The sequence below is a fragment of the Biomphalaria glabrata genome, chromosome 1 (assembly GCF_947242115.1).
Source record: "Biomphalaria glabrata chromosome 1, xgBioGlab47.1, whole genome shotgun sequence".
In the NCBI taxonomy this organism is placed as follows: domain Eukaryota; kingdom Metazoa; phylum Mollusca; class Gastropoda; family Planorbidae; genus Biomphalaria; species Biomphalaria glabrata.
Genome location: NC_074711.1, coordinates 4,823,307 through 4,829,306, shown reverse-complemented (window position 1 = coordinate 4,829,306; position 6,000 = coordinate 4,823,307). Strand labels below are relative to the sequence as shown.

The 6,000-nt window shown below is 38.3% G+C and overlaps 1 long non-coding RNA gene across 2 annotated transcripts in view; it reads left to right on the top strand.

The window, feature by feature from the left end:
* Nucleotides 1-1,319: 1,319 nt before the first annotated feature.
* LOC129924197 (uncharacterized) overlaps nt 1,320-6,000 on the top strand; it is a 73,644-nt gene continuing 68,963 nt past the window's right edge. For both annotated transcript variants that reach the window (XR_008776205.1, XR_008776216.1), the window contains exon 1: nt 1,320-1,394. This is a non-coding gene — a long non-coding RNA (uncharacterized LOC129924197). The remainder of the gene's footprint in view (nt 1,395-6,000) is intronic.

Genomic DNA, 6,000 nt, shown 5'->3' with positions numbered 1-6,000 from the left:
TTTGTTTTGGTGAGACCACTGTTTGGTAAGACATTTGTTTTAGTGAGACCACTGTTTGGTAAGACATTTGTTTTGGTGAGACCACTGATTTGGTGAGACCACTGATTTGGTGAGACCACTCATTTGGTGAGCCCACTGTTTTGGTAAGACCACTGTTTTGTTGAGACCACTGATTTGGTGAGACCACTTATTTGGTAAGATAACTGTTTTGGTGAGACCACTGTTTTGGTGAGACCACTGTTTTGGTGAGACCACTGTTTGGTAAGACTTTTGTTTTGGTGAGACCACTGTTTTGGTGAGACCACTGTTTTGGTAAGACTTTTGTTTTGGTGAGACCACTGTTTTGGTGAGACCACTGTTTGGTAAGACTTTTGTTTTGGTGAGACCACTGTTTGGTAAGACATTTGTTTTAGTGAGACCACTGTTTGGTAAGACATTTGTTTTGGTAAGAACACTGTTTGGTAAGACTTTTGTTTTAATGAGACCACTGTTTTGGTAAGACATTTGTTTTAGTGAGACCACTGTTTGGTAAGACTTTTGTTTTGGTGAGACCACTGTTTGGTAAGACATTTGTTTTAGTGAGACCACTGTTTGGTAAGACTTTTGTTTTGGTGAGACCACTGTTTGGTAAGACATTTGTTTTAGTGAGACCACTGTTTTGGTGAGACATTTGTTTTGGTGAGACTTTTGTTTTGGTGAGACCACTGTTTTGGTAAGACATTTGTTTTAGTGAGACCACTGTTTTGGTGAGACATTTGTTTTGGTAAGACATTTGTTTTGGAGAGACCACTGTAAATTATACAGTTGTTATTACAATTAACAAAGTACTACACAACTGGAATTCCTCTTATCCATTGGTTGTAACTTATCGTCTGCACACTAGCTTCAGAAACGTGAAAGAATACTATAATGAAATAAAGACGCTCTTTTAAATAAGATATTCATAAAAGTTTCACGTAGATCTATGTCTACCAAAAATAAACCCAACTAAGAAAGATATTTTTACCATTTTGTCAATTTTTTTTTTGTAATAAACAAACATAGCAGTATCACTATAATGATCAAGTCATCTATCAGGCCTACGCATTCAATCTATGAAGTCTGACTTCTATTATTTTTATTGAATAAGTTAGTCTCCGAGTGTCTTTATTTTGTCAGACCACAAGAACCACATTTTGAAAAGCTAAAGTACCATCAGCCATGAAACTTGTTTATCTTTACAAAATAAGCCCCGAACTAAAAACACGGACTGGATATATCGACTGTTTACACTGAAACAAAAAAAAAAAAGCTCTAGCCTATATAAAACTTTGACGTCTGCTACCAAAACAGAAGAGCTCCCAAGACAAGCAGCGCCCTCTACTTGCTGAGACACTTGACCTTTTTAAAACACAGTAAGTCAATATGCTATAAACTCATAAAAATAACTCAACTATTTGCAGTGCTCTTAAGTTAAATGGTTTGGCCATCTCTTAGTCAGTGTAATTAAAATCAAATGCAAACTTCTGCTTTCTGAAGCTCAGGTAAGTAGTTACACATAAAAATGTTGTCGCGTTAATAAAGTGAACTTTGTCCTTTCTTATTGAGCATTTTAGAACTCAAATATTGAAGTAGATTATATGAGTTATTATACGATACTTTCTCAGTGAGAATATTGTACGAACAAGATTAGCGTAAACAGCTTGTTTAGAGGCAGACAACGACAGTGAAATAGGGGCAGGGAATGATGCTGAAATAGAGGCTGAGATGAAATAGAGGCTGAGCTGAAATAGAGGCTGAGCTGAAATAGAGGCTGAGCTGAAATAGAGGCTGAGCTGAAATAGAGGCTGAACTGAAAGAGAGGCTGAGCTGAAATAGAGTCTGAGCTGAAAGAAAGGCTGAGCTGAAATAGAGGCTGAGCTGAAAGAGAGGCAGAAAATGCCAGTGAAACAGAGGCCGACGTGAAACAGAGGCAGCGATTGAGGTCATACATAAACAGAATGAGATTAAACAGATGCAGAGAATGAGTTGAAACAGAGGCAGAGAATGAGTTTAAACAGATGCAGAGAATGAGTTTAAACAGAGGATGAGAATGAGTTTAAACAGAGAATGAGTTTAAACAGAGGATGAGAATGAGTTTAAACAGATGCAGAGAATGAGTTTAAACAGAGGCAGAGAATGAGTTTAAACATATGCAGAGAATGAGTTTAAACAGAGGATGAGAATGAGTTTAAACAGAGGATGAGAATGAGTTTAAACAGATTCAGAGAATGAGTTTAAACAGAGGATGAGAATGTTTAAACAGATGCAGAGAATGAGTTTAAACAGAGGATGAGAATGAGTTTAAACAGATGCAGAGAATGAGTTGAAACAGAGGCAGAGAACGAGTTGAAACAGAGAATAGAGAATGAGTTGAAACAGAGGCAGAGAACGAGTTGAAACAGAGAATAGAGAATGAGTTGAAACAGAGGCAGAGAACGAGTTGAAACAGAGGCAGAGAACGAGTTGAAACAGAGGCAGAGAACGAGTTGAAACAGAGGCAGATAACGAGTTGAAACAGAGGCAGAGAACGAGTTGAAACAGAGAATAGAGAATGAGTTGAAACAGAGGCAGAGAACGAGTTGAAACAGAGGCAGAGAACGAGTTGAAACAGAGGCAGAGAATGAGTTGAAACAGAGGCAGAGAATGAGTTGAAACAGAGGCAGAGAACGAGTTGAAACAGAGGCAGAGAATGAGTTAAAACAGAGGCAGAGAATTAGTTGAAATAGAGGCAGAGAATGAGTTGAAACAGAGGCAGAGAATGAGTTGAAACAGAGGCAGAGAACGAGTTGAAACAGAGACAGAACGAGTTGAAATAGAGGCAGAGAACGAGTTGAAACAGAGGCAGAGAATGAGTTGAAACAGAGGCAGAGAATGAGTTGAAACAGAGGCAGAGATGGAGTTTAAACAGAGGCAGAAAATGAGCTGAAACAGAGGCAGAGAATGAGTTAAAACAGAGGCAGAGAATGAGTTAAAACAGAGGCAGAGAATGAGTTAAAACAGAGGCAGAGAATGAGTTGAAACAGAGGCAGAGAATAAATTGAAACAGATACAGAGCATGTATAAATATCTTTACAATTTCAATGTTTCCATTCATTGAGAAATAGATCCGTATAAAACATATTGGGCGTAGCCGGTAGTTAAGTTTTGCCAACAGTATTCAATTGAACCTTCTAGAGATCACAGTTACATTTATGCGGGACCTGGCATCATATATCAATAATATTCTGGGGTGCTACAGTTTATGAGGGCGCTGGGGGGTGCTTCCACTTAAAGGACTCTTATAATTTCCAGTGTTTTGCGTTGTGAGGTTCGCGTTCTGGAAAGGAAACGCGGCGGAACTGCTGGAGGTACTCGAAATATTTTTTTTTGCGCACAATGCTTGAAAAAAAAAAAAAGAACAATTAGCTTATGTGTTATACATGAATATGAATACTCTGCATAGTTCCTAATTGCTGGCTATTATCACCCGAATTTGTATAATATAACATATTAGAGAGATACTATATTTCCGTATAATATAATAATAGATAGTAATAATAATTAATAATAATAAACTATTTCCTTATCCACCTTTTTTTTTTTTATTTTAATTACTTCCACGATCTTATAGTTCTATTATTTACGATCAACAATGGTCTCTTCGTAAAAAGTTTGTAAAAATATTTTAAAGAAAATATCATGCTACTATTGTAGATTTTAGACAAAATTAATCATAAAAGAAACACGTCGTCTGCTTCTGTGTAAATTAACCTAAATTACAACCAAGCCAGACTGTACTTTCTAGTGCAAATGTCTGCCAGCAAACATACCAAAATATTCCAGACAAAAGAAAGAAAAAAAAATTCTTAGAATTGTTAATACCATTTTTTTTTTTAAATTGTAACATGTAGTATTTTTTTATTCTTATTTTGGCATTCAGAGACATAAAACCCTGGCCAGTAGTTCCTATTGTAATGCCGCGCATGAAAAAAAAAATGGCTGCCATCATTCAATTTCGATTGACAACAATTCACTGAGCAGTGAATAGATTCCTGGTGTGTGGACTTCTGGTCGTATTGCATGCCAGATGTAAGCAATGTGTCAAGCCTTGAGTTGCCAGCTTGACTTCTCAGTGGAGTGCAATTCACTTCTGCCACCGTGTCTTTTTTTTTGTTTATGTATTCGACATGTTACGTACCAGTGAGATAATTAATTCTTTTCCAGATGGTCTTGTATGAAGTATTTTTATGGGCTTGGGTGATTAGCTATTGGCACGGAGATTGTAATCCTCCTTGACATTCGGTTAACTTTTATGACTGAGAATTCTTTTTTTTTTTTTAATTATGTAACTAAACATGCGCGTAAGAGTCTCTCACAAACTCAAAAAATTACAAACACACATACACATGTACAAGAATAGATCACACGCACATACGCTGTTAGACATTCCCATCATTTCAAAAGATTTTATTCGCTGGTGTTTTGACATGTCGATGTAGGCCAATTTTAGTCGTAGGTGGGAGCTTTGTCTTGTACTGATCGAAATGCGTTCACCCAGAGTTGTGGGGGTTCTCACATATTTTGGGGAGTGTGGAGGATGCAGTAAAGTGTATGCGTGTGTGGGAAGGGGGTCATAGGTCTAAACCTAAAAACTGGTCAGACCTGCTTGTCTTGTAACAGGCGTTCGCTCAAGATTATATGACCTCAGACGACACCATTCGTAATAGAAGGTCTCAACGCTGACTTACAACGTCACAACCTGTGGGCTATTTAGACAAATAGCTCGTCGCCACGTCATTGGTCTTTACGACGCGGCAACGAGATATTGGAGGCGCGGTGGCTGAGTGGTTAGGCGCTTGGCTTCCGCACCTGGTGTCCTGGGATCGAATCTCCTTGAAGGCTGGTATTTTGAATTTTGGTATTTTTTAGAGCGACCCTGAGTGCAACCAATTATGGATACCTGACTAAAGTTGGGGAAAGTATAGGCGGTTGGTCGCTGTGCTGGCCACATGACACCCTGCTTGTTAACCGTTGGCCACAGAAACATATACCTTAACATCATCTGTCAGGCCTGGACAGCCTCCACCACGGGGAAGTGCGGTCGGGGCGCCTCATGCGCTCCCAGACTCCACGGGCTGTTTGGGACTTGTCCCAGCACTCAAACCACTTTTCCATTTGTTTTTTTTAATTATAGCCAGGGCATGATGAAAACAGGCTTTCAATAACAAAAGTACGATTTGCTGTCATTTTTATTTTGTGCTAAACTTAAATTTATTGAATTATTTTGTATGCTCTTGCTGTTTTAGTGAGAGGCGATCGAATCTTGGTTTGAATATCAGCTTGGAACATCTACGCTCGCTCGACAGGCGCTCAGATCCTGACGATAGCGGAGAATCACTAGAGTTACGGCCCTTGGAGCGTCATCTCGCGTAAGACTTTTGTGTTCAGGCTAAATCTATTACACCAGCAGAAGATTAGGGCAGTGGCGTTTTTTTTTTTCCCATTACAATATATTTTTTAAATTTTTTATGTCAAAGCTGTTAATAAATCAAACATTTAATGGCAAATAGTCGCTTATGGTGAAAAGGTTCTTTCAGCTCATTGTTAATCGTACAACAGATCAAAGATTTTATTTTCCGATAATTAGATCAATGACTTCCGATCGAAGCACTTAGTGGTCTCCCTTGTTAAATAATTTCTTTGATTAATTTATTTTTAATTCTTGATTTTAATTGTAGTCAAATACGTAGATACTCGATCTGTAAACATTAACAAAGACTCGTTTGTAGAAATAATGCAATTATCTATCCTTCACCATAGTCTATCCCGAAGTCTGTTGAACTGCTGGGACACCAATGAGGATCTGCAGACCGTCTTTCTCCATCCCAGTCTGTGTTTTTCCTTGGATAGAATCTCTTTCTTTTATGTTGTCTTCTCAACGCTTTCTCTGTCTGCCTCTTCTTCTGTTTCCTGGTGTTGTTCCCCGAAGGAATGTCTTTG